This window comes from Tauraco erythrolophus, chromosome 22 (genome assembly GCF_009769465.1).
Source record: "Tauraco erythrolophus isolate bTauEry1 chromosome 22, bTauEry1.pri, whole genome shotgun sequence".
In the NCBI taxonomy this organism is placed as follows: domain Eukaryota; kingdom Metazoa; phylum Chordata; class Aves; order Musophagiformes; family Musophagidae; genus Tauraco; species Tauraco erythrolophus.
In genome coordinates this window covers 5,140,441-5,158,277 of record NC_141486.1, presented here as the reverse complement: position 1 = coordinate 5,158,277, position 17,837 = coordinate 5,140,441, and positions in this window count along the sequence as shown.

Here is a 17,837-nt window from a genome sequence, read left to right as displayed (position 1 = left end):
TCCACCACGCTGAGCTCACCTACCAATCCTTAGCCTAAAAAGTGATGGGAAGGACTGTTGGCTGCCCTATGGTCTTGACTCTTTCCCAGTTGCTTGACAGTAGAGGCTGTTGCAGGTCCAGCTCCCTCCAAAGGCCAGAACAGGTTGCATTTTGTCCTGAAAGTTAAACATGACTTTCAAACTGAAGCTGCTGTTTGGTTTGCAGGGACAGAAATAGGACTGTGGATATTAACTGCTAGCAAATAATTGTCTGATACAATAAAGGAGAGCATCACCTGCTCTCTCTGCAAACTTTTCTTTTTCCTGGTGCTATCGAAAATAGTCTTTTCTCCCCTATTTCTGATAATGCAGCAGAGAAGACTTAAGATTTGCTATCGTCAGGTGGATACCAGGATCCATTTACACCTTCTGAGGGGAACAGGGTGCTAGAGGCTGCAGATCAATTTGAATTAGCAGATCTTTTAATTCTGAATTTCCAATTTACTTGCTGTGCAATCAAGGCAAGAACATAAGAGGAGTAAAATAAAAATCGAGGTCTCTACTCAACAGTATTTGGTAGTAGATTACCTATGGTAATGTGCATAATTTTCAATTCCTTATCTGTCTTCCCCAGACAGGTGACCCAGAGTTATTAACACTGTTTATATCATTAAGCACCGGGCTGGATTATAGTCCAAGTGACTGCACAACGCTGTATGTGAAATTCAGATCTTCTGAGCACCTGCTAATCAAGTTCACTTGGGCTGATCTTCCATCCCCAGTTCTGGCTAATCTAGGATTTGATAAAAAAAAGCAAGCAGGTAGCCTCCTCCAACTCCTTCACAGCTTAATCCACGTACGCAAAGACCATCAAAAGCGAGCACACGTTGCGAGGGAAGAGGAAATATCACCCCGAGACAGAGCCAGGGCAGGCTGTGAGACAGCACAAACCCATTTCACCACCGCCGTGTAAAAGGTTTTTAGTGACATGGAACTAAACTGGGGGAGGAAAAACACGCAAACGCACCTGAGTGGAAAGAAAACGCCGTCTGCAAGCGGAGCAGAGCAGCAAGAGGCATCAGCATGTGCCGTTTTGTGCCTCTGCTTTATCAGTTGGAGGTCAGGCAAAACAGGTAAATAGTGCTTATCAGCAGAGATTCATTAATGTCTTTTCACGGCTCCACAAATGCTCTCCAGTGCTCGGGATTGTCCCCGTGTCGTGCAGGAGGCAAATATTTGCAGTGCGGGATGAGAGCGGTTTGCTTTTCAGCAGAACGTGCTGTGGCATTGGTACCGCTCAAAGACGTGTCCCTCACACCCTGTCGGGTCCCACCTATCCCCGGGGACAGGGGGAAGGAAAAAGCCATTATATCTGCCACATCCCACTGAGTGAGGGACGTGCCTGAATGCCTGCCAAGGGTCTAAGGCCAAGAGAGTGAGGAACATTCTGGAGGACTCCTGGCTCCTAATTTAGGCAGCTAAATGGGGTTCTTTTTATCCTTCTACAACAAAGTGCATCACTTTTGGACAAGAAACAGTCCAAATTGTTTACAGCCCCCTTGAGCAATGATGTGGTTGGTGGAAAGCTTTGGTTGAGGGACTCTAAAAAGCAGTTTGAACAGCTCCTGGAGCCGTGTCCCTGATCACCCCATGGTGGAGCAGGGTAGAGTCTGCATCACCCAGCCTGCCTTATGGATAGCACTGTCTGCCTTGTACAGGGTAGTCAGGTCTGGTTTTTGTAAGAATAAATCCCCCAATTAACATCTATTTCATACATAAATTAATTTAAAATAGAACAAACATAATACTGTTACTATAGTAATATACCAACACAAAATATAGCAGGGCAATGCTATGTTTATTTAAAAAAAATATTTCTGTGTCTAATAATCAATGAAATGTCAATGAATATATTATGTTTCCAGAAAGTCTGAGGTATTCCAGTTCAGGCCTATTGCTGATGGCTGAACTCTGGTGTCCTCCACCCATGTTGAGAGGTCTCTTTCTCTTCAAGAAGTCTAGCTGAACCTAATGAAGCTACTCAAGATATAAGGTGCTTCCAGAATATTAACACCGAGCCTGCTACTTGGAACCACTGATATCAGCAGGCGTACTTAAAGGGAAGTGTTTAATCAAAGATGTAATGAAAAGAAATGAGGTTTGAGAGTCTGACCCCTCAGTATGGAAAAGAAGTTGATTTGAGTACTGATAGCTGGGTAGTGAGAAGTGCTCCGTACAGGGAGCCACCTCGGCAGGCAGATTCACCCCCCTCTCCCCCTTCCCAGTGCTGCTGGGGAGCCAAAGCCATCTGTACCACCTCCTCCCCTGGGAAGGGAGAGACCAGGGAACAAAAGGTGGCCAAAAATAAAAGAAGAGACTGCAGCAAATCTGAACGAGGGCAGAGCAGCTGTGAAACTGCAGAACACCGTGAGCTGGGATCACACTTGGTCCCCTGAGGTGGTGGGACTCTGCTCCCTGTGCTCCAATCGTAGGATCTGCAGCGTGAGGGGCCACATCCCTCCTGCGCTTGGCGTTGACCCCTTCAACAGTGCAGTTGGCAGTGACACCGAGTGCACACGGGGCTCATCTCTCTGCTAGTATGGGAGCTCCTGTGACCTCCTGCACGAGCCGTATCCCTGGTAAGGGATAGCGTCAAGGAGAGAGGTGGTCTGCATTCTGAACAGGCGTCTGGCCTGGCCATGGGATAACCCAGCTCCTTTCGCAGCCCCCGTGGGCTCACACTGAGCCCAAGACATGGCTGAGGAAAGAAGCTGAGATTTTAGTTGTTTCTGGGTAGGTATCAGCTCATTGCAGATGTAATCAGTAAAGTACCCACAACTCTCACAGATGGTTTCTTAGCAGTAGAAAGAGTCTTTGCCACAACTGAGGTAGCTGCATTACAATAAGGATGGCTGCACTCCAGGTGCTTTGGTCTCAACTAGTCAAAATGAGTCATCTACTACGCTGCATACACAAACACCTTGGTAACTGAGATGGAAAAGCAAACAACAATAACAAAAACCTACTGTGCTGTTTCCTCCGGAGCAGCCCTGCATCTCTTCCCTGGTCTGAGCTCCCCCTTCCACGTGCGAGGACGAAGAGATGGGGAGGAGGTTTGGCTGTCCCTCTGCCCAGCAACATGCACAACGCACTGGGTTGTGACTGCAACTGCCTTGTAGCTCAGTTATTTCTTCAGCTGCAGTTTGTTTTTAAAAAAAAAAATATTATAGGATCCCCTAACTTAAAGTATTGCTGAAGTGCAGTCCTGGGTTTCCTCCCTTCCCCTGCCTGATTGCCCTCTCCAACACAAACACAAATGCCACTGCTGTCCATGAAACCAACCCCTCCATCAGGGCTGGGCAGGGATGCCCAGTCGACGGAGAAGACCTTGCATGGCAGGGGGTGCCTTCAAAACGGAGGGGTCAAGGACAGGGGCTGCAAGCACTTGGCTCCTTGTAGCAGAGCTGAGGGGCTGGGGGAGAGGGGCAAGGGGACAATCGCCCACTGCTCTCCTCCAAACCGAGCAGCTCCTCTCCCCGCACGGGGGAGAGGTGGGCCGTGCTGCTCCCTTGGCAGTGCCCGATGCATTTCGGTAGAGGCTCCTCGCCACCGGCTACACGAGGCACGAGGGCAGGGGGCTTGTGGGGGCAGAAGAGCCAGGCACAGGTGTGCTGAGGGAATGGATGTTGGCTAAATAAAAAGATGAGCAACGCTGAGCTGAAGATGGACACATGTGAGAGAGATCCCCCCCCCTTCCTTCCTCGCTTCTGAAGTTGAATAAATAAACCTTGTTCTTGCCCTAGGCATGTTTCTGCTGGATGTTCAGCTGAAATCTCCTCAGCAATTCACTTAACAGTTGTAAGTATGATAATAGCAATAATAAAAAATCCCAAACAAACAACACACAAGGAAACCACAGGGTTTTGCAAGACCTCATAGCTGATTGCTCCAAATACCTGAAATGCCATCACACTTTCTTGCTTGGTTTATAGAGATGGGCAAGTCAGAAAGAGCTGGCTTATTTCACTCCTCTTCTCTTACTTATTTGACATTGTTTTGATTAGAAAAGAGAAGCTATTGGCACTGGGTGTAATAGCTTTTATACCTCTACTCAGTGTCAATATTAGATGCAGAATTCTGCTCGCCTACCAGCACAAATTACTCTAACTCACTGAAAAGAAAAAAAAAAAAAGCAATTTTGGTAGAAATATTGCTCACTTGGAAGTTATTTTTTTATGGATATTGCAAAAGTCTTCATCTATGCTGCAATCCCCCAACCTACAAAGACTCCCAGTTTGAAACAGCAAGAAAACAGCTAGTTTATGGTCAATGTGGTATATCATAGAATCATAGAATCATAGAATAGTTAGGGCTGGAAGGGACCTTCAAAGGTCATCTAGTCCAACCCCCCTGCAAGGAACAGGGATATCTCCAACTAGATCAGGTTGCTCAGGGCCTTGTCCAACCTGGCCTTGAACGTCTCCAGGGATGGAGCATCCACCACCTCTCTGGGCAACCTGTTCCAGTGTTCTACCACTCTCGTAGTAAAAAATTTTTTCCTAATATCCAACCTGAACCTACCTCCCTCTATTTTAAAACCATTACCCCTTGTCCTATCATAACTGGCCCTCCTGAACAGCCTCTCCCCATCTTTCCTGTAGGCCCCCTTGAGGTACTGGAAGACCGCTATAAGGTCACCCCGGAGCCTCCTCTTCTCCAGGCTGAACAGCCCCAACTCTTTCAGCCTGTCCTCATAGGAAAGGTGCTCCAGCCCTCTTATCATCTTCGTGGCCCTCCTCTGGACCCTCTCCAACTGGTCCATGTCCTTCTTATGTTGGGGACTCCAGAACTGGACGCAGTACTCCAAGTGAGGTCTCACGAGGGCAGAGTAGAGGGGGAGAATCACCTCCCTCGACCTGCTGGCCACGCTCCTCTTGATGCAGCCCAGGACGCGGTTGGCCTTCTGGGCCGCAAGAGCACATTGCCGGCTCATATTGAGCTTCTCGTCCACCAGTACTCCCAAGTCCTTCTCCTCAGGGCTGCTCTCGATCCAATCACCACCCAGTCTGTATTTATGCCTGGGATTGCCACGACCCAGATGTAGGACCTTGCATTTGGCCTGGTTGAACTTCATGAGGTTGGTACGGGCCCACCTCTCCAGCCTGTCGAGGTCCCTCTGGATGGCATCCCTCCCTTCCAGCGTGTCGACGGCACCACACAGCTTGGTGTCATCGGCGAACTTGCTGAGGGTGCACTCCATGCCACTGTCCACGTCACCGACAAAGATGTTGAAGAGGGCCGGGCCCAACACAGACCCCTGAGGGACGCCACTCGTGACCGGTCTCCACTTGGACATTGAGCCGTTGACCACTACTCTCTGAGTGCGGCCATTGAGCCAATTCCTTATCCACCGAGTGGTCCATCCATCAAACCCATGCCTCTCTAGTTTAGAGAGAAGAATGTCGTGCGGGACAGTGTCAAAAGCTTTGCACAAGTCCAGGTAGATGACATCCATTGGTCGACCCTTGTCCACCGATGCTGTCACCCCATCATAAAAGGCCACCAAGTTGGTCAGGCACGATCTGCCTTTGGTGAAGCCATGTTGGCTGTCACCCACCACCTCCTTGCTCTCCATGTGCCTTAGCATGGTTCCCAGGAGAATCTGCTCCATGACCTTGCCAGGCACAGAGGTGAGGCTGACCGGTCTGTAGTTGCCCGGGTCCTCCTTGTTCCCCTTTTTAAAAATGGGGGTTATGTTCCCTCTCTTCCAGTCATCAGGGACCTCGCCAGACCGCCACGACTTCTCGAATACAATAGCCAGTGGCTTGGCAACTTCATCCGCCAGTTCCTTCAGGACCCGCGGATGGATCTCATCAGGTCCCATGGACTTGTGCACCTTCAAGTTCCTCAGATGTTCTCGAACCTGCTCTTCAAGTACAGAAATATCTAGTTTCTCCCTGAAGAATCCAGATGTTCATATTTCTTAAAAAATAAACTATAGCTCTAAGTATTATGCTTCCAAGACAAGTCACCAAAACTTGATGGGGAGCCCCCAAAGCACCCTGGGACAGTGGGTACTGGCTGCAAGGCCTGCTTCATTCATTTGGGGGGATGACAAAAGTTATGAAGGTGACTGCTGAGGTCCCTGCTCTGCCTCCCCTCTCCAGCCCTACTGGACAGTGCTCCTGTGGTTCTGCAACACAAGTGCTTGTTGAGCCATGCGTGTCTCAGAAGCTGGTAGGTGGCCTGTGAAAATGAGGAATTGTTATATGGAGTTGGCCACTAGATAAACATAAGGAACCACACACTTAGCAGGGCACCAACTAAGAAAGGCCAAGATGTTAGCCTGGATGCTGCCTTCACCATTCATATCAAGCAGGAGATGACCTCAGGATGCACAGCCCACTGATCCTCGCTCTGAGCAGGAGCAAATTTGAAATTTTAGTGGACAGAATTTCCAAGTTTGCGGTACTGCGGTTGGTACCAACATCACGACTGTGGCACGAAAAGCCCAGTGCAACTCGCAATGTCAGGTCTGATACGTTTCAGCATCATCCCGAGAGACAGCTCTTGGTGCATCCGCGGCGCACGCTTGTTATTTATCACATTGCGCTCAGCAAACGCGCTGCCTGTCGCCCCGTGTCTGCTGACTCTAACGGGCTGCGTGTTTCAGCCGCTCAGGTGCTCGTTTTGAGCTTAGCGGGGCTGACATTCCCAGGGCTGCATTGGAAACACCGGATCCAGCAGGATACATTTCATTCTTCATGAAGCTGACACCTTCCCAGCCCGGACTTCGAGCGGCGCGGGTGCAGCTGTGAGCAGATGTGCGAAGTCTGTGCATCCACCCAGCCACGCGCTCGTTCTCCCAGCACGGTCTCTCTCCCTGCGTGTTATTCTGAAAGCAACAAGCACCGCTGCCTCTTTTGGGCTGTCAGCCTAAAATCTCACTGGTGTAGATGCTCAAACACAGGTGACAAAAGGGGGGGCCCCTTTCCGAGCTGACGCAGCGTGGCGGCACCTAACAGAGCTGCGGGGGGCAGAGAACGGGCCGGAGGGAATAAAGGCCTTGCAGCACTTCAAAGTGTTAAGGTTTGGCAGCGATGACAATGGGGAAAAGCCCTGAAAATAGTGGTGAGGAAAGGGCCGTGTTACCTTGTTATACTGTACGCTGGGAACAGAGTAGTTTTAAAAGCAATTTGCATAATTTAGCTTCTCCACTCTTGGAATAGCAAATTAACAGTTCATTTTACGACTCTACCAATCAACACCTATAGCCCATTAAATTTAACAACAAACTTGCCTTATGAAGGAGGTTGCAGCTGAGCCTTTCCACAAGCCCTCCTTATCTCTTATTCTTCCCCCTGAATGTGTGTTTCTTTGTTTTATAAACTAGCATTTCTATTTTCTCATTACCAAGCGTGATGCAAAATTAATTCCAGGTGTTAATTTACACATCAGGTGCTCACTTCAAAACTCAGCTCTACTGGTGTCAATGGAGACTGACCTTACAGTGTCTTCAGTCCTCCAGAACAAATCCAGAGCAGCCCTCTGCTGCCCTCAGTCACCAAAAGGCAAGTCTCAGCTAAATCCACCCTGCACTCTGCTGCTGCAGAAAAAAAACCCCTGGAGTACCTCCACTAACCCCATTCTGTCCTCAGTTAGTGCAGCGTAATTTTAGAGCAACTTCACAGAATGGGGAAAAAAAAAAATTCTCAGGGTGTCTGTTGAATATAACTGGAGGCAAAAATTGGCACAAGAACTGAAAATATGCAACAGCTTATTTTAAAGGTTTCATTTTCAGGACCAGCTTCTGAATATGGGGGGTCATTTCAGTAAACAGATGAACACGCTGCTAATTGAAGGGAATACCATGCCACATGGCTTCATTTGCAAAGCCATTTGGAACGAATTATCAATATTTTATAAATACGTTAAGGTGGTAATAAAAGATGCATGATGTAGTGTGTAGGTAGGAAGCCCTTCTGAAAGGAAATGAAGAAATTATAGATAACCTTGACATGTCAAAGTTATGCAGTTGGAATTGTTAAGGAGAACGGTTTTTAAGATGTTTCAAGGCAGGAAAGTGATAAGAATTCTTTAAAGGAACAATGTCACACTCTTTAGGCTGAAAATCTGCTTTGCCAGTAGGGAAATGTTTGTATCATCTCTTAGACAGATACGTTTCACCCGTGAACTTTTGATAGGTATGTTTTCCCTGTGTTCCCCATTTCATCCAGATATAACTAATAACTCTCGTGCTTCTTGCAAAACCTATCCAAAAGTATTTGGACAAAATTCTGCTTATCCCAAAGACTGGATGGAGTGACAATAACAGTGTAACACAGCACGCACTTCTATTAATGGGCAGTAGTGAAAACTCCTGTTTCCAGTTTTCTTTTATCCTCAGAAAACAGAAAAGAGCATGTTTTCTGTGGAGCTGGGTAGATCTATACCGGGTCCTAATGAAGCACAAAGAAACATGTACAGTTTAAGCTTTATGGCTTTTCTATCTGAATTCTTGCCCCAACCTATTCCTGCTACGATGCGCACCGTGGTTACAAAGACGACACAAAGCTGTGTTTGCTATAAAGCCCTTTACAGCCATAATCTCCACCCTTACCCTCCAGGGACTGGAAAGAGACAGGATCACTTCCAAAAATTACAAGTCAAAAGGTCATACTGGAGCTTGACTTAAGAGGAGCTGCAGAATAAAGACCGTGACTGCCCAGGCACCCTTCTGCAAAGGAGGGAGAGGTGGATTTTAGGAGGCGGCAGAGGTCTGGCTAATCCGTTGGGAGCTGGTAAACATCTCCAGGTACTTGTGGGAGGTCTTTTCCAGCCATGATCTGGATGTGTATACAGAGATATAAAGGCATGTTTGGGCTGTGTCATGACTGTGTTTGCTGGGGTGACGCACCTGGGATCAGCTTCCTGTTGTTCTCCAAGACAAGTGGAGGAAGATAGGTCTGGTAGAGGAGAAAACAAATTTGGAGACTACTAAAGACGAGCAGCAAGAGATGCTTTAATGCAGATTTCTTGCAGGTGGGAGATTGTAGGAGGGCAGGTGCCCTGCCTGGCCCATGCCTACTTGCCTGAGACTGACCAGCCGGCTACGGGGCTCTTGGTTTGCATGTTCTTACACTCTCACATCCCCAGTGTTACCTTTGAAGTACAGGTCCTACACCACATTTTTCCACAGGAAGAAGCTCAATTAAGAAGTGTGTCCTTCTGTCAAAACAACGCGAAGCGCACGCCTTGCTTGAATGCCAGCCTATCTACGCGCGCTCCAAACCAGCAAACCCAGCCCGGATGGGGATTAGAGCTTGGAAGCACGTTACAGTCTCCCTGAATTTTGAGTCTTACTGCCAAAGACTTCTGTAAACAGCTTCAGCTCTTATGCCTCTATCCTTTGAACATACATGGCGGCGTGCTTGACCTGTATGTTTTTAGAAGAGGTGGTGTACTTGGTGAGAGCCTTCACTGGCACGGGTGCACGTGGCCAAATCTGAGCCAAACTGCACTGAGCTTTCTGACTTGAAGAGCAGGATGGCCGCAGTATTCGTTGAACGTCATCTATATGTTATGCATATCATACAAAGTATAAATATATACTTCCTCCTTGGTCTAATTAATGACATTTCAAGGCCCAGGGAAACACCAGAAGCTGGAATCCTTGCCATTCGGCCAGGTTTATTTAAAAGTAAATAGAGATGTAAAAATATTTTCAGTATTTAATTATAAAAAAGTTGAACAAATATGTTTCCTTCCTTTTGGAAAAAAAAAAAAAAAAAAGAAAAAACTAACCCAGCATTTTTAACCTGCTCCAGCACAGACGAAAAATAATCTCCTCCTTATGGGTAAGCTTAGGCTCCTACGATGAGAATAAAATGCTGTTAGCATTATAGAACAGATGATGCAAACAAGCACAATTAAGTAACTTCGTATCAAGCAGCAGGGGGCCGTGGTAAATACACACCAGACAATTTGTAACCGTGCTCATGTTTAAACATTTTACGGGTCTCTGAGCCCCCAGTTTTAATTTAAACAAATACACACTTCAGTATATGTAGATAAATAAAATCAGAACGATAGCTCTCAGTCTAACAGGGCTCAAATGTGAGGTACAGACTACACTAAATAAAAGAATTATTTATGTAGGTAAATAAAACATGGTTGGATTCCTTCTCTGTATGCAGATAACTATTCATCACTTTTTTATGATTTTTTTTTCAGTTCTGAGGTAAATAATTCTGAAGGAAAAATAATGGGAGGGACATTGATTGTACATTGTAATTTTGGGAGTAAAATGACTGACATCTCTAAAAATGAGGGATGTGTCTGAAGTATGTTTCCCATAATTATTTTTCAGCATGCTTGAGGCAGTTATTTCTTTTTCTAAGCGTAGGGAGAAAAGACCGAACCACCGTTGCCACTCTACAGCTATTACTGGCAAACGGTGACTTTTTAGATGCTGCTGCTGCACTGGGCACCCTTCCAGCAAGGTGACTGGAATTATACATTTCCCTCTTGGGATTTTTTTTTTTTTTTTTTTTTTTTTTTTTAAGTCCCTAAACACAATGCTAGAAGAGCCCTTCTGCGCAATTAGCTAACCTGAGTCTGAGCTGCAGGAATGAAATGGGAGCTTGAGAGATCCTCCTCCACGAAGCTGGGATAATGCTGACCAGGTATTAAATTCATGCAAAACACACACCGACCAAAGAGATTAGAAATTGAGTCACTGAACCAGGAAAAACGCTGAGGAGCAGAACAGGCAGATCAGAGCCAAAATCAAACCAAAACCCACAACAAAAAAAAATACTAACCCCAAAAAAAGAGGAAAAGAAAACCCACAACCTCAAAAGTACAATTCTCTAGAATTGTGCAAGACAGATCTTGAATGTTTCAGAATTTGCCTGTCTATATATAAACCCGTGACGAGATGATTCACATGCCTGCACAAACACGGCAGTACATAAGCGTTCCCTTCCTGGAGGCACACATCAGACGAGGTTCCCACCATGCTGGATATGGTATAAACGTATATTTTACATGATCCTCCTCCCCAAAAGCTTATTGAATTCCAGGGCCAAGTTTTCCCTTTCTGCAGTGCTTTAAGCAAAGGACTGGGCTTACTCTGCAGTGTTTGACTGCAGTTTTTCCCTAAAATACCAGAATCCGTCAATTCCTACAGGTTTGGTACAACACGTGTTATTCAGAGCGGGGTGTCTGGGGCAGAACATGCATCCAAACTTGTTTTACATTGGGAATTTCAGAATTTTTAGACTCTTGGGCCTGTTGGGCTTTTCTTTCTAAAATAGAAGGTTTAGCAAATCTTTCCTTTTTTCTTTTTATATGTCCCTACAGTGCTGAATGAACACGTTTGAGGTATGCTGGAGCACTTGGAGATGGGGAAAAGTAGGAGTCAGATCAGAAACTGGGTTCTTTGGGCTTTACTCCATGCACAGCAAAAGCAGGGCCAAAAAGGTGAGTGCATTTCTTATCACGTCATTGAAGAACTGAAGAAACATTTTTCAGAAAAAAATACATAGATAGGACAACATTCAGCCCTTTTTTTTTTTTTGGCATACTACTTCTGCAGGGGACTTTTCCTAGAGTCCAGATTCTACTGCAGCTAAAAATCTCCAATTATAGTAAGAGGTACTTGCGATACAGGTTATTTTGATGGACATAATACCCAAAACTAAGCTTTCTACCATCTGTTCATCCCTAAAATTTGAAAGCAAAGAGAACATATTTCACCACTACGTCAGTGAAAAGTAAGATAAATGCTATTTAAATGCATGTACAGCATATGTTCTTTCTTCTATGCCACATTCATCTGTAATGCTTTACTCATTTCTCCGGAGACACAAATCAGTGGCAGAAAAAGTAAAAAACCACCAGCCTTTCCCCACAACCAACCCCTCCACAGAACCAAGTTTTCTGAACACTGGTTAGTGAGAGATGAGTGTGTTCAAACTGCAAATGAGACTGGACTATACAAATTACATTATTTATTCCCCTCTCCAATTCTTTCCCCAAGTAGCTTCAATGACATGAGACAGAAGGATCTGAGGGGCTTGGGAATCACAAGAGGATCAATCTGTGATGCAGTGGAAGGGTTTGTGTTATCTATTCAAAAGGACAGCAGGAAATTTGTACTCCCAACAGATCTTTTGGCATGTCCCCAGTTTGTAGTCACGAAGTAGAAGGGAAACAAACATCAGAAGCATCACTGCAGAGCTGTCGAGTGTTTCACCACCGGTAATTTACTGATGTCCCACAGCAGTGCCAGCTCACAACACCAGATACGGAGCAGGACTTCAGTGCTAACTGGCATCTGGTATACAAGACTGCCCTTGTCGCAGACTAAGCAGTAGGAGCCAAATATGTAAAAAATATCTGAGGATGTTGGGTTTACCTCTACCTGGTGCATCTTTGCCTCTCTTTGCACCTGGCAGCATCAGCATGCGAGTTCTGTTTCAGGCTGCTACACAGGAGGGGGGTGAACTCAGAGAGGTTCATTCTTCCCTGTTTCCAAGGCTTTTGCACAGCTCTTGTTTGCAGAAAGGAGCATATGATGGGTATGTGTGAGAATTTGTTGAGTACCTGACTCATGCGATAGGCACACACTTGAATAGCAAATCTTGCTATAGCAGAGCAGCTATGGCACAAAGACAAAGCTCGGATGTGACCCTTGAGTGATAAGTTGACTACTGGACACTATTCTCCCAGTCCTTCTCTTTCTCTACCATGCAGGCACCTAATGCAGCAAGTGGGCCTGATCTCAGACCTGGAAGGAGCTCTGGAGGAGGCACAAGTGCTGTTAGCTAGGAACATGGGAGGAGGAGATCCTGTGCAATGCGTGTAGTAGGTTTATCTTTGGGAAACTACTCTCTTTAAGCTATAGATCTGTGGGTTTGCTGAAGCATTAGCATCTCAAATTGCTTGTTGGTTTTGAAAACATAGGTTGATAAGATGAAGAAATTTCGTTATTGCCTCTGTCAGGAAGCAAGAGTCCTGCAGTTCTACCATTTCCTAAAATCTGCAGGCTCATATTCTATATGCAACAGCTTCGCCAGGAGTTTTGAAAACAAGCCACCTCCTGGCTACGTACACAAGCCCACAGAGAGATTTTTGCACATTATTTGGAGATGCTTCAGCAAGTCTTCTTTGGTTCACTGAGGAACACTTTGCTTTCAGTTCTTGGTGCTTTCTGACTTCCCAGGCTGCTGATTGTGTCAGAGACACAACCGCCTCTGGAGTCTGGTTACTACTGGGTCAGCCTCAAAAGTTGCCCTCAGGAAGGGACTTGGACCTCCAACAGACTGAGCCTGGTGAAACGTTCCTGTTATCTCAGCAAAGTGCCCAGCTTTCATCGCGCTGGGTATTTCTTTCAACTCTTGGCTTGAATTGACAAAGATCTGCTTAAGTGAATCAGATCAGAATTCTGTTAGTTTTAAAAGAGTTGAAGGAAGAGAATACAGGGCAGATAAGGGCTTGCAAGAACTCTTTTTTTTTAAAAAAAAAAAAAGAATTTTTCTTAAAGAAATCTAACATGATTATATATTTCTAGCTCCGCTTCCCATCTGTTCACCTTCCACAGCGACATTTAAGGGAGCCGAGTTTACAATGCCAGAGGCATCCGCAGCACTGGATTGAGTGGATCAGATTCCAGACTGACTCTAAAGCTACTCAAACCTTGCCTAAAGCTCAGCTCTTATTTATTTGTTTTCCTACAACAGAGGTGCCTCGATCTCTGGAAATGCTGGCATCTGCCCTTTTCTTGTTTGCATCCCTTTCTGCTGAGAGCATTATCTGTCTTTTGACAGAGTATGACTTGGTAGAACTGCCCAAACCCCCCTTTACATGCCTGAAAGTGCTTTGGATGAGGTGGAAGATACCTCTGACACAACATCTGGAGTTTAGGACTCACAGATCAATATGGTGAACAAGTTCCAGAGTTGCTCCTCTCTCCAGGACACACAGAGAGGTGGTTCAGCACAATGCTCGGAGTTAATGACTAGAAAAAGGCTGACCTGGGGACATGCCTCAGCTCCCGCACCCTCTGAAACGTTCGTGTCTGATGCAAAACGGGAAACAAGCACGTTCAGCTGCTCTGTAGTCCAAGTAGGAAAGGCTGACCTGTAGTTGATATGACCAAGGTATAGCTTTCTCAAACCCTAAAAAAGAACTGTGAGCATTGATGCCTACGTGTCTTTTGCAATACAGTAAGGTCCAGCTCAGGTTTAAACTGAGGGGTCACTAGGAATGAATGTCTGAGGAAGAGAGAAAAGTCACAGGCAGTGCAAAAGGTGATAACAGAAGACACGCCAGGATAAACTGATGCTCAGCACCAGAGAAGAGGGAGGAAACACCCACGTGAGGACATAGGCAGGAAGGGGAAGGACATCTTTGCACTTGGCAAGCATAAGGGCTGAGGAACAGACGGTTCTCCTTCACTCAGATGGTGACCTTGCCTAACACCAACGGAGAGGATTTAGCCAATAGGTACTCCATTGAGAAGCTGCCTCAGTTCCATCACCATCTCAGTTTCCTCTTCTGTAGAGCAGGAGACTCATCCTGCCCCTTCTTCACAAAGTGTTTGTGACTACAGGTACAGAGTGCTTTGCGGGAACCTGAGCTCTGAGCTTCGCCGTGTGCGTGTATCCTAATCCTAGAATTCCTCTACAAAGATTGGGTTTTATTGACTCATGACACAATGAGGGGAAAAAAGGAAGCGGCTGCCCACACTGCTTCTGTCTCTCTGTTCTGTCTCCCACAATGGCAGAGCTCTGGCAACATTTATAGGCCTGTAATTTCCTGGAAGTTTATATAGCATGAAAGTAGAAGAAGTGATAAAATATGCAGTTTAATTGAGAAAAAAACATGTACTAATCTCACTAATGTGCTAGATTAAAACTGTAAATGTGTGAGGCTTCAAGGTGGTTACACAGATTTAAAGAAAATTTTTCTTCTAAGTGTCTCTATCCAAACTCATATTTTATGGTGTCCTGGACCTTGCAATTGACTTTTATTTGTTTTATTTTTTATGGATGATATTCAAAGCATAATATTGTCACAAGGGATTCTCTTACTCTGTGGATTCTTTTATCATGCAGGATTTCTATTAACTCCTGTCAGAAATTTTTTGGTCACACAAGGCTGCTTTAGTGGCTGCAAGCTCTATTGTGTCACACTGGGCTGTGTTAATAGCCCAAGCTGGAGCTTACCCTTTGTGCAGAGGGCTGGTACAAGGACTCGACACGTTGAAAATCTGCTCAAGTTCCGTTTTGAGAACTTGATACCAGCTAGAAGACTGCTGCATTGCTCCTGTCAGGTGCTGCTGACCTACATCACTTCAATTTCCCTACATTTCCTGTTTTATTTCCCCCCCTCCATGTAAAGCCTTTGGCACAGGACATGCTCCTTCTCTTATGTTTGTACAATGCCTGCCACAGTGATCTTTAAGCCCTATTTCCTAGAGATAATTAATAATATTATCTATAAACAAGCAGCATCCAATGGGGCTCTGCTAGACAAAGGGGCCATAAAAGTTCCCTTCAGTCCCAGAAGATACTCAGACTGGTTAATATTAGGAACTCTGAACTGGGATTTTAGTAGACTGGTTATACCAAACTGCATTTTTTTCTAGAATAATGGTTAAACCGTTACTCTGGGATAAAAAGAACTTTATTTCAGCAGAAGGTGTACTATAGATCTACTGTTTAGTTTTTTGGAAAGAAGCTGGTTTGTCCTGCCCTGTTCACAGCAACCTGTTAGTAACCCCAATGCAATTATTTCACAGAGTTTGAGATGGTCTGCAGACTTGCCAGTAACCTCCAGGATCATCTCAGAATAAGTCTGTGATTAAGATAACTGGGTTCCTCCAAATAACCACTGGCTGAAGGGGGTGGGATATGGAGCAGGCTGAGTGTCCCCCTTGCCACTCACTCAGCCAAAGCCTTCATGTACCAGCACATGGCATGGCTGAGCTCCTGGGACAAAGTCTGTCCTCCTGTCCATGGCAAGAAGAAAGCCATGTGACAGCTCTGAACCCAGAGCTCATCACAGTGACATAGCTGGGAACTGGAGGACAATAACTGGATGCCTTGTTCCAGGAATGAGGACCATTTATTCTCAAAAAAAAAAAGAAAAAAACAGATATCTGGCTTTTTTAAAAATCTCTAAACCCTGAGTTCTAAACCTCTGAGTTCTCAGACCCCACAGGCTCCTCCATTTGCAGCACACTTTGTGCATCCACAGCTAGGACATGCCGAACGGTTATGAGAATTGACTTTGGGACCTGGAAGTCCTCCACAAATCACTCACATTCACTATATACGAGTTATATTTTAATGCTAGGAAGGGAAAAGAATCTAAACATCATTTTGCAAATGTTAAGCTATTAAACTAGCAAATGATTTGAGACAAGAGTAAGTATACGGGGTCAGCTTCTCTTTCAAACACTTATAGGGTACATTATGTGTAGCATGCTTCATGCAAATACCATGGCCTTGAGGTTTTTCCTTGTGGCTTTGTTCATTCTCTCATTTCTGCAAGGAGGCAGGAGGAATAAATAGATGTTTTTATCACCACTTTTTTGCTTTCAGAAAGTTCACATATTGCATTTTTGACATTATGTAAATTAAAAATCACCATGGCATTACCTGAAATAAACTATTATATCACTCCTTTCACGCTGCTCTAGTTAGGATACTGTCAGCACTTCCATTACTAGCCCTTATTTCAAGGAGTTTCAGACTTAGTTGGTAGAAAGGTGGGGGATTTTCTTTTTTTTTTTTAAATGGAAACTTATAACAAATTCCCAGCCTGGGGAAGAATTTCATTTACTTCAGATTTGAGCAAAACCTACTTGTCCATTTTATTGTTTCAATGCAATGAGAAGATTAACCCTCCAAAAGTTTGAACATTAGGCAGAAGCCTTACGAAATATTTCTCAAATGTTGAAAACTCAGTTGGGAAGCTTCAGTGGAGCGGTTTGCGGTAGAGATTTATATCTCAGAGCAGGCTACGCACTGCACTGGAAAAGGAGGTCCATTTATAACAATTTATTTTCCTTAAAATTCGACCAAATGAAGTCTGACCTGTGCTCTGAGCAGTCCTACAGATTGTCTCATGTGCTGGAAGTTCGGGTACCCCAAGAGTTTGCTGTGCTTGGATCAAAATTTACCTGTGTCTGTGTGCTGATAAACCCCACGAGGCTGGACAGACTCGTCACATCATCCTGTATTTGGTCTCTCTAAGCAGAGATTTTGTCTAGGACTTCCAGACAGCAGAACCCTGAAGTTTTTGTTACTTGGTCTACGTGTATATACACACACACAGATAACGATGCAATTATTTGGTAGAAGTCCTCAGTAATATAATAAAGCATACCTCAGGCTACAAATTCAATTTTGTTTAGTGTGTACTCTCTATGCATATGTACATTCAATACAAAGGCAATGCACTGTCTCAGGATACAGTTAAATTTGGCATCTCCAATGGCATTGGGGTCAGTAGGGTGAGACGACATCTCCGAATACCTGCACAGGGCATGTCCTTATTCCCCAGGGATAACTGCTGAAGGTCGCAAGACAAAAAGCCCTAAGGATCAGGCGTTCCCAAAAGCCAGCCTGTGAAACCCAAGTCACACTGCAGGCAGTATGGATATGTACTGGGTAACAGCTGGATTTTGTTTTGTAGCCCTGGGTTGGTATCATCCCACTTCTCCAGGCAATTCACTTTCCCATTCTGGTTTACACTGTGTCAAGTCAACCTCACCAAATTGGTAAAAAAAAAAAAAAAAAAATCAGCCCATTTCTGGTGTTGGGGTACAAATATCAACTACCTCG